We start from the raw sequence: 11,617 nt of genomic DNA on the forward strand, positions 1-11,617 counted from the left end.
TTAAAAATTTATATCATAGCATTTGACTTGACTCATCTCTTAAAAAGAAAAAAAAACCCAGCATGTATTATGTATTTAGGCAATTCCTTTTAAACCCTTTCTCGAATGAGCATAAGATAGGCCAATAACTTGATAGATGGATGGCTCTATCTAGGCAGTGTGCATATTTTATGTACACATACACGTGCATACACTTAATGTGCACTCACACCTATATATAAAATCATATACATAGAGAGAAAGGTATAAATCTATTTATATCTCTTAGCTGAAGACAGATGCAGAGCTAATGTTAAAAAAATCTCTACATAGATAGCATCTTATTTAAATCTGGCAGCTTTAGAAGAGTAACTTTTTTGCCAATTTTTTGTAGAGTCGCAGCAACCTCAGCAAAGCTTGGTTCATTAGCTGCCTTGTTCTTCTTTATGTTTGCAGGTTGTTTTGTTGTTGGTTTTGTTGTTTGGTTTTGGTTTTTTTTTTCCTTTGGTCATTTTTCTAGCTTCCCTGGTCAAAAAATACCTTGACAAGGGAAAAAGAAAGTCCTTGATTCCCGCACAGCAGTTGAAGCACAGGTGACTGGCATAAATCAAGTCAGACGAGAGGCTAAATTTTCAACTCATCACTCAGAGGATTAGGAGAGGAAACCAGCTACTGCTTGGATTGTTTTCAGGACCCATATCATGCCCTGTTCACCAGTCCTGCTGGGGTTGCAAATTTGCTCCGGGAGCTCTTATAGCATAGACAAAGTAGAGCACTCCACGCCAGATAATTTTGTGTATACAGCATGTATGTACATACGCACCAGTCCTCTGATAAGCAGGCCCAGGTTTTCTGCAAACGAAGGCTGCCTGGAAAACAAAGGAAGAGTGTTTATACTGGCTCTGCATAAAAAAACCCGGGGACCAGAGTCACTGGTGTCTGGAGGCAGCGGCTGGGCAGGGGAGCCCCACAGAGCCAGCAGCCCCCCAAGGCAGGTCCCATCCCATCCCATCCCTGTCCTGCCAAAGACGTGCTCAACCACCTGCCCAGTTCAAAGGGAAGAAAAGCAATTTCAGCCCGGTCTTGCCCAAGGCTGCCTTGATCTTAGTGTCCGCCGCTGTTGATGGAAGAAGACACCTCCAAAACTCTCTGGATGCATCCTGATTGCCTAAAGCCTTGCTCAGAATTTTCTTCAACCCATTCTAACCATTATAAAAACCAGCTAGAATCCTGACAGTACTCAGAAAAATCCTTCCACATGTTTTCATGTAAAAATCCATTTTCATAAGAGACACAGTTGTGTGTCCAAGGATGTTGGCACCACATCTTTCCAAAATGATGCTGGAAATCTTAGAAAGGCAAAGACTGCAGAGCACTGTAGTGAACAGATCTGTGTAAATGCCCTGGCCTCAGCCTGCTGTTTTCAGGAGAGGTCAGCGTATTTACATAGATGCGTTCATAGGGCAGCCGCCAAAATCTCCTCTAAGTTGTTTTGAAAGCTTAAAAAAAACCCCTCAAATATATTTTTTTCAACATCTGCAGTCAATGAAAGGAGAGATGCAAATCTGCTGTCATTTGCATGCAAATTTTTTTTACATCAAATCAGTGACAGAATGCACAATAAACACACTTTAAATTGAAATATTCCATGTTCACTTCCTCCTAGCCTTGCCTGCAGCTGGGATCCAATTTTCATGCACAGCTCCACACAGGTGACCATCCTCCAGCGGCTCTGAAGCCAGGAAGAGTGTAGGGAAGATGGAATTACAGAGGCAAAGTAATTGCAACCAGCTCATGACTCAAAAACCAGCTGTCAAGAGAGAGAGTAAAGATGAAGGTTCTTCAGATATAAATGCTGTTAAAAGAGCCTGTATCTGCCTTAAACCCGAAAGCATCCTTTATGATAACCACTCGCATTTTGATCTCAGGGAAATACGATAATTGGTCGCCCTGGAGTCCACACAATCAGGAACAATAGCAAATACCTCTGTAAGGTTTGTTTGCTACAGGCTTTAAACAGCTCATTTGATGTGCAACGACACTCCAAGGGAGGGCCGTGCTCAGAACATCCGTGCCGAGATGGACCAAGGATGCGCTGCGAGGCTGAGGGGTTTGCTTGGGTCATGTGGGAAGTGCGGCAAAGCTGGGAAGCGATCTGTGTTCCCCCAGCCCTTACAGCCATGCTTTTGTGTCCCACCACCATCCCAGGCCCTAGCCCCAGCCCCACCCATGCCCATCCCCTTCCCCAAACATCCCCAGCCCCATCCCAGGAACTTTCTATTTCTTTTCTGTATGAGACACAGCAGCCCATCCAGGCTCTCCAGCTCCGTGCCAAGTAAGGCTGATTTTAGGATACACAGAAAAGTGCTTCAGAGCCCGCCGTCTGCAGGGGTGAGCTCAGCGGCAGCTGCACATCGCTCTCCTCCTGCCATGACTAACCTCACCACCGCACCAGGCACGTCCCGCCTTTCCCTTTCAGTCTGTTGGTTTCTGCAGTGTACTCACAGCTCTTTTCTGGAGCTGGTGCTTCACTTTTCCTACTGGTAGAAAGTGTTTCCTGACGTCTGACCAAAATCCTTCCTGCTGTAATTTAAACCTGCTCATTCTTGTCATAGTTGGTCAGCTGCGTATTTTTGCTGCCGATTCCAGCAGCTCCTGGCGAGCCCCGTGCTCCCCCCATCCCCACAGCGCTGCATCTCCATTGAGTTCAGCCTGCGGCTTTCCCAGGGAACGCGTGTTCGCTATGAGGGCAAACCAAAGGCAACGCTGGTAAATCAGTCATGGGTTTTTTTAATAGCCTGAGGCCACTCTGCTAGCCTTTGGATTGTGGGATGCTCCTGCGTGTTTCTCCCCCATGCCATGGGAGCGGGGCAGGTTCACCCAGGCTGGTCCCAGCTAGACGGCTGGCGGTGTAGGAGCCTTTAAAAGTCGCCTGGGTCTGTCTCCACCGTGCAACAGCCACAGCTGCTCGCCTGCAGCGCAGGCATGCCTCGCTGTGACTCACACGCTATTAAAAGCCACATTTCCCCGCGCAATGCTCTACCTAAAGATATAGATAGGCGCCCAGCAAGAACTGTAAAGGCATTTAGGCTGGCTAGTTAGATCTCACTGGAAGTTAAGCACCAAATTCACCTGCCTGTTAGAAATGAAATGCCTTCTGAAATCAAGCCTCCGGCACTTCTGAACTCTTCAAGCAAGCCGGAAACCCCAGGTCACCCAAGACACAGGTCAGCGAAACAGAGCTGCACATACCTTCCCATCCTCGTTTCTGCACGTGGCCAAGCCAGCAAGCCTGGGGAAAAAAACGCACAGGAGAAACCCTAGTGAAACTCTGCACAGAGCCAATGTTAGTGCCCACTTGTTGCACCCCTGCACACATATTGTGAGGGGAAATTCTCCAGACTGTCAGAAGCGCTGCAGCGAATCAAAAAACCAAACCACCCTGAAAGGGTCCCAGCCTTATCTGTTTCTTCTTTCTCTGCAAAATTCTCTGCAGAGCCCAAGAAGAAATGTCAAAGATAGGGCAGGAAGGCGTGATGGAGTGTTATGTGCCCAGGGTGGTGCTAGCACACACATGTGGGTGAGCATGCACACGCACATGTATGTGCTCTCCTTTGGCTTGAAAAAAACCCCCAGAGTTTGCATTTGGTATTCAAAGGCCATTTAAAATACAGGATTGATGAGTTGCTTCTTTCTCCTTGGTTGTTTTGTGGGGTTTTTTTCCCAAGAAATTAAAACAACTACTTGAGACCACCTTATCTGGTGGTGATGGGATAATCGGAAATGCCTTGGTATAGCTGGCATGTCCAAAGATACACAGAGGAGCAGCATGAACATCTCAGAGACACACACAAACTTAATAAATGTTAGGGACAAATCTAATAACCGCTTTGCCATCTCAACAGCTCTTTAGCTGATATAAGTGACACTAACATTTTCCCAGTGGTTTTGCAGTTGTTTAACTCTGTGGAGTGCAGGATCTGCAGCGGCACTCTGCAAACTCCTTAAAACACCCACGGTCGGATGTTTCCTGAATCAGCAGCACATCTGCCCAAGGTCTCCTTGGCAAACCTTGTCAGCTGCCTCTGGAAAAGCCCAGACATTGCTGGCTGCAGGTCAGCCAGCAAATATTTCCTCCCTGGCTTACGTGCCCATAGGCAGGAAAAATGCTATTTGTGGCAATCTCCCACCTTTTCTGTTAAAAATAAAATTTGAAAGCGTTTCAGGTCTTCCTGGTGAATGATAGGAAGAGTGATGGCACCAAGTATTTACAGGGAAGCAGGCAGCATCATTCCGGTGCTTCACTCCTTCTTCCATTTCCCCTCACATTTGTTGGTCAAGAGCCTTCAAGGTTCATATCCAGCACCTGGGTGCAATGACCATGTGGATGAGGACCCCTCACTTCAACTGTGGAGCACCAGGAGAGGTGTAGCTATCAAAAAACCCAGCAGAAAAATGCATAACTCAAAGCAGAACTGATGGCAGCAGCTGGAGAAATGGGAAGCTAGAGAGATACTAACGCCCTCCGACAGATACAGATGTGCAGCAAACTTGCCCTGCACAGGCTAAGAAGAAGACCCATGAACTTGCAGCCACATCCAAACCCACCCTGCTCTGCAGGAAAGCTGCATGGTTTCCAAAGTGGTCTCAGGTGACAGCAGAGACCAAAGAGCAAACCTCCTGCATATGTGCAGCCACACAGGAGACCTCCTCCCACCCGGGAAGGACTGCAGTCCCATGCTCCGGCACATCCCACACCTCTCTGCTTGACACCTCCCCGTCAGAGAGATCACATCAGGTGCATTAGGCTAAACCCTTGCTCTAGAAAAGGCGTGCCTGCACGGGCAGTTATTCTGGACTAGGCATAATAAAAGCAATGCCAGTTAAATTTCCTCATGCAACAAGGTTTACCTGCCCTTCGGCATCCCATATAGCTTGCATTTTATGGTAAAGCTTTTGAAAAACAGTTGCATAACCTTATGTACCAGCCAACGGCTTGCCTGGGGATGGCGTGCCTGATGATCTGTACAAAGGCTGTGGAAAATTCTTTGATGGGGCTGTGGAGCGAAGGCAGATGGCCAAAGAGTCAGTTAGCCTTTCCCACCGCTGACATCCCAAGCACCCTCTGCAATGGATTGGTGGTCACCAGCAGTGGTAGTATTGCCAGGAAGGAGCTCCGGAGGTCCATGATCTGATCCATGCTCAATGCAGGCAGAGTGATGCTGAGCTGAGCTCATCACAGATGAGCTTCGCCCAAAGTGAGCATCATGCAAGAGGCGATGTTTGCCGCTGATCCTGAGAGGAGGCTGGAAACCATTTGTTTTCCTAAAAAATGGGTTTGTGGAGGCCTTCAGCTATGGCATGAGGGCTGGTGGGGGCAGGTGGCTCTGGAAGGTGCCTGATAGAGATAAAAGAAGGAAACGATGAGATGCTTCAGCAGGGGGATGAGTAACACGTGGAGAGGTCCTACCTGATCCCTGCCTGCATCCCCACGGAGGGTTGTGAAGAGGAAAAGCCCTGCGTGGAGAAATCCAAGGAGCTGGAGGAGTCTGCTGCTGAAAGCTCGGTGGTGGCTCTGCAGCGAGCCGGCAGCAAGGTTGGCCCCGGCGCATCCGCTCTGTGGCGTCGGGAGTGAGTCACCACGCCAAGCGTGAAAAGGAGTTTAACACGTGAAGACAGCCAGCCTCCCTTCCCCCTGCAGCTTCAGCGGAGAAAAAATTAATCTGCCCTTTTCCAGGAAAGTGCTCTGCAACCTGATTGCTCTCATATCTGTTTATTAAACAAAGGTTTTGGGAGGAAATTCCTTGCTGCGGTGACAGACCACGTTTCCAAGGTTATCCCAGAACACAAAGCAAGACGACAGTCATTTTTCATCCCATAATTAGAGAAAGCATCTTAGCAGATTAACATTAAGCAACATTTGCATACAGTAATATGGTTACAGGATGGTGCTCCTAACCAAATTAAAGACTGCCTCTCTCACCCTTGCTCACCGCCTTGCAGCAGGCAGGACTGTGTTCACAGCACCGTTCCCAGGGGATTTAAATTACCAGATCCAAAGTCCACCCAAACCCAGCCATAAGGTGCCCATTGACTGCAACAAGCTGTCTGTCATGGGGTTCCTGGAGTTTGCTTTCCCTGTCGCTCATTGTATCTCAGGGCCTCTTCCCAGAGGTAGATTTAAGAACAACATCCCTCTGCCGCTCGGGTTTCCCTGGGTTTGCTCACCACTGAAAGCAGTGTGATGCAAATCCCAGTCTGGGATGCCCGGCAGGGTTTGGGCATGGGGCAGTCATGAAGCGTTTCCAAGGTCCCCCAACCACCTTTGATGAAATGCTCCATCTCCAACACACCCCCCGAAAAACCACCCGAGCCCAGCCACTCCCAGCTTCTCTGTAGCCGTTTTCAAGGTTCCCAGACTTAACTGTCGAAGGCTGCAGACACATTTATTATCCTTTTGCAGTGCCATCTGGCATTTGTGTATCAGAAGAAGATTACATATATGTCAAACAGGGGGAAAAATATCTTTTCCTGTAACAGTTGTAGAAGCAAGGAGGGGGGGGGAAATATAAAAAAATTAAATCCTGTGGACCATATGGAAGGCTTTTTCTTAAGTGATCCATCTTGAGCAATTAGGAAGTGTCACAGCCAATATGCAGATCTTGGGCTTGCTGCAAGTGCTGGGACAGGAGCGGGGCAGCAGGGTCAGGCTACCTGAGCCACTAACGCTGCGACTGCCTGAAATAGCCTGGGAGCACGAGATGCCCCTCCTCTCCCAAAATGGGGGAAGAAAAGAAAAGAGAAGGGAGGGAACAAACAGCTTGCAGCATGCTAAGTGAATCAGAGCAATGGCCTTTCTTTGCCTTTCGGGCTTTTATCATCGCATGTCTTGCGAAAGCAATAGGTGTGAACCCGCGGTGGAGCCTCGCCAGGTTTTCAGTGCCTGCTCTGTGCCTCCCGATGCTGGGGATAGTGGAAAATTACTGGCTTCTCCTCCCAGAGCTGCCACACAAGCACGCTTTGGCAGGGTGAAGGAACCAACCGCTGGCACGACCTGAGAAGCACCGAACGGAGATGGCATTGCCACCACATCCTGTGGAGAAGGAGCTGGTGAGCACGGTGCACTCATGGTGCCCTCTTCTCGGCAGGGGAGGCACGGTATCTCCCTGCAATGGCCAAGAGCATCCTCTGCAACCCACCAGCTGCATCCTCCACCTGGCAACTGCAACTGCTGGCAGATCACAGGTAAAGGAAGCACAGCCAGCACCGTCCAGGGAAAAGTCTTGGTGGGAAGGTGGAAATAGCAACTGGGGATGTGTAGGACCTCCTTTCCCACCCTGCATCTTGCAGTCACTCTTGTACATACAGGAGCTGCTGCAGCAGCCAGCCCCCATGGGGAAGAGGGGCAGCCCAGTGGCTGGGGTGGGAAAGCAGCTCCCACCATGCCCCAGCAAAGTAACTGGGCTTATGCCAACACCACAGAGGCAGCCTGGCCCCATCCTGCTGTGTGGCTGGTGCACAGAGGGAAAACAAAAGAAATACCACAAAGTCAAACAGCATCACTGCCTGGGGGCAAAGCCGTCTTCCCCCACTCCTCTAGGGAAAGGTTCATCACCTCCCCTCTTTTCTTTCCCCTTCCACCATTGCTGCTCCGGTGCAAATGATCAGTGAGTAAGAGGACCAGAGGTCCTCTGTGGATCAGTTTAGCCCAGTATTTATTTTCCTTCCAGCACCCCAAAATTTCCCCTGGGTTTTGCCGGTGTCAGCCTAAGACATTCCCCCGCCTTGCCCCCAGCCTCTGCTGATTCATGCTGGCCCAGGCAGATGTTTGCTGATGTGGCGGAGGGAGGGGGCCACTCTCTACCCTTCCTCCTGTGAAAATTTATGCCGTGGAGTTATTTTTACCAGGAAATCCAGCTGTGGTCAGCCCTTTTCTGGCAGCTGCCCAGCCCCATGGGTAAGGAGCACTGATAACCCACTGCTCCGCACCAATACCATCATACACTGTGCCAACCTCCCTGCCAGATACCCTTCCCCATCCCCCAACATCCCCCTGCCCCCAGCATCCCCCTTGCTCCCCAGCATCCCTCACAACAGCATCAGCTGCAAAATGTCCTGTGGTGCGGGGCTGTGCCAGCAGCAAGGCAGCAGTGCCCTGCAGCTGCCACCGGCACCCCTCTCCCTCCCTGGCCCATGATTTCCACTGCAAACACCCGCCTGCAATGGCATTTCTGCACTGGGCCATGTGCCACTCATAACAGCCAGCGGGCCTGAGTCACCGGTAAAGTTTCATTAAGGCTTGACTGTGTCACCCCAGATTTTGCGGAGAGAAGCAGAAGGGATGGAAAGTAGCCAAGGGGCAGAAAGACAGCCGAACGTCACCAGGATAATTTAAAGGACTGGGAGTTTTAAGCTGAGGAGGAAGCACCGTGGAGGCACACCATGCAGGAGATGCTTTATCTAATGAATATGCCCCCCCTGTCCCCTCCAGCAAGGGCCGTGGCTGAGATGGGGCAGCAAGGAGGGATGTCCAGGACACAGTAGTGCTTCAATCGCAACCAAGATGGCAAGCATGAGCACCCTGGTGATGCTCCAGACCCCAGCTGTCTCTGCTTTGCCCCATAAACTTGGTGAAAGCACCAGTAGCCACCCACACTGAAGGGTATCCCCACACCAGCCCACCATTGCCCCCATGCTTAAAATGACGCCAGAGTCAATCAGATGGGGGGAAAATTTCCACTGGTGCCTTTTCATTGTAAAAATTCTTTTTAAAGGGAAGAATAAGCATAAGTCTTTCCTATCAGTGACAGAAAACATTTTTTCACTCAGATCTGCTTGGCTGAGGGGCCTGTCTAACAGCATCTCTGCCAGCTATGGTCTATGACAGAGCTCATGAGAGGTCTGCTCCTGTTACTGTTTCTGAGCTGCCACCACCATGCAGGTGCGTCTCCAGCAGTTCAGTCACATGCAGTGAAGGAAAATTCCTCCTCACAACTCACCTGCAGTGCTGGTACCTCAGTCTGCTGGTTTTGTCCTGCTAAGGATGGCTGCGGTCCACCTTGCACCCAGGGTAAGAAGAGCCTTGCTGTGCATCCCAGCCCTGGTGCACCACGTTAAAACTGTTCCCTGCAGGTCTGCATCAGAGGAAAAGGAGCTGCCAGGTTTGCTCAGTAATGTTGATAATGAGCTTCTCAAAAATTGCTGTTGTTAGAAAACCCATTCGACATGTGTCCCAGGAGAAACATTTGTGAGGTTGCTTATGGCTTCTTTGCTCAGCCTTCCCCATCCTCCCCAAGGATGAACCTGGAGACTGCTGCAGGCTCCAATCCCCCCTCTTCAGGGCCATATCAAAAGCTCTTTTGAGAACAGGACACTTACCCCTGCCTTGATCCCTCTGCAGAAGCCGGTGTGCACCCCAGCTCTGCGAAGCATCCCCAAACTTACTCGTTTCTTTGGCTAGCATCATGAATGTTTCCAGCATTTCCCACCCCCAGTTTGCACTGGTAGCCTGAGACCTGCCCAGCAGTGAGCTCCCTGCCCTTCTGTAGCCAGTTTCTCCTTTTCTCACCTTGCCCCTTCCCCAGAAAAGTCCCCTCCTTTGTAAAGTCCCACTGGCTTCTCCTCTCCCCTGCTCAAGCTCATCAGGAGCTCCTCCATCCCTGCAGGTTTGGGCAGGAGTCTACCCCTCAGCATCCTTGCTCTGCACTGGGGGAAAGCCCTGTCCTGCACCCCCAGCTCTATGCAGGCTGCAGAAAATCAGGAAAATCGGCATTGTCTACTCCCTGGTAAGCGCGGTTCAGCTGCCATACCTTTCACAACAGAGCTTTTGCCGAGCGGACACACTGGCACCACACTCCCGCCTGTTCACCGCAAGATGCTTGAGGCAGCATAAAATAAAAGCTAGTCACCAACATAACAATTACCTCCATAAATACCTATATAGCCACACTGGAATTCATAATCTGCGTGCTGTCAGATATTAAAACCCAGGCCTGTGAGTCCTTGCCCTGCAGTGCTGCCAATCTGCAGAAAAATAAGGGGATGAGAAAAAAAAAGAGGTGTGATGGGCGGATGGATGTCAGTTCGGAAACATCTGAGTGGAAACGAAAGCTGGTAGTCTGCAAGGACCCCGGTTTTTGTGTCTACTGTTTCTTCAGATTTTATTCCTATTCTGGGAAAACTGGGAAAAAGCATTTCTGGAGTCAAATGAAACATATTATTTTGCTAAAATGGAAAGATTTCATCTCTGTCTCAGCATTAGAATAATTTCCATTTCAAAAGTAGGCTGTGATTTTGAAATGAAAATTCAGACTATCCCATCCCCAAAGGCTAAAGTAGGATGTTTTGACAGACCTTTCTTTTTTTTTACCTCTAGGGCCTTTTTGCCTGAAATCAATAAATTCCTGCAGCAAGCTTTACATTTGACAAGCAGCAGCTTTTCACCAGCCAAACATCCCCTTAAATCTTCATCAGTCGGGGGCCAAGCCACAGAGAAGCTGCAGAGGGATGGCAGCCTTGTCGAGGTCCCTCTGCCCTTGGATACAGTTTACTCCATCCTTAGTGCTTATTCCTCGAAGATGTTTTCTGGCAATCCACACACGTGCCTCTCATTAGCACTTAATACATAGCAAGAGGAGATTATACCTATTTCTCCCATCCAAGATAATCTTCTAATGTTTGAAAATAAATTGCAGTAATATGTACCAGCAGGTGTTACCTCTTCAATGTTGTCTTGTTTGTAGCCAGTCATAAGACAACATTCTCATAACATCAGAGGTAAGCAGATGGTACTTATTAATTTACATTGCAAATACACTCTAATATGTACATTGAAAAGCCAGTTCTGTGGGAGGCGGCTTTACCTGGCTCGCGGAGTACATCACAGCCCAAACACTTCACCTGAGATCAGAAACAGTGCTGGAAGAGCACTGTCCCGTTGCCTTCGCTCACGCTGATAAAAACCCTGATTTTTCTTGCCCTGAAATAGTTCTCTTTTCCAATTATTATTTTTTTAAGTTGTCTCTTTTGGTGCAAACTGTGTTGCAGCAAAGCTGGGGATCTGGGCATATAAAGCAGGACACCATGGCACAGAGCTGGGGGCTCAGAGGACTCTCCTTGGAGCGTTATTCTGGAACAGCACTCAGAAAGTGAGGAAAATCAGAAATCCAAACCAGGATTCCATGCTTTCTTTCTACAAGAAGAGATGCTGTGCATTAAATGCACACCTCCTGTCCACCCAGGCAACTTCCAGGTGCAGCAAAGCTGCTGTCACCAAGACCTCAGCATCCCTGAAACTGAGGTTAGAGATTTCATTCTTGGCAGTACTATTCACTCTCTGTGAGACATACATCTGTAGCACTATAGATCTATACAGACACAAGCACCTGCACGCAAATACACACCGATACAGATACCTTGGGCTCCCTCAACCTTCTTAAGGTGGTGAAGAGCAGCGTGGTCCCGTCACCTTCCATCTTCCTTCTCTGATTTCCCATGGAGGATTGGTGCCTCAAGGGCAACGTGTGCCATTTTTATAGTGGCAGTTGAGGCATCACACCAGAGGAACAAAGACATTTTGCACCCCTTTGGAGGCCTATTTCCACAGGTGTCAATCAGTACCCAGGCACCAAACTGGAGA

This window comes from Falco rusticolus, chromosome 8, assembly GCF_015220075.1.
Source record: "Falco rusticolus isolate bFalRus1 chromosome 8, bFalRus1.pri, whole genome shotgun sequence".
In the NCBI taxonomy this organism is placed as follows: Eukaryota; Metazoa; Chordata; class Aves; order Falconiformes; family Falconidae; genus Falco; species Falco rusticolus.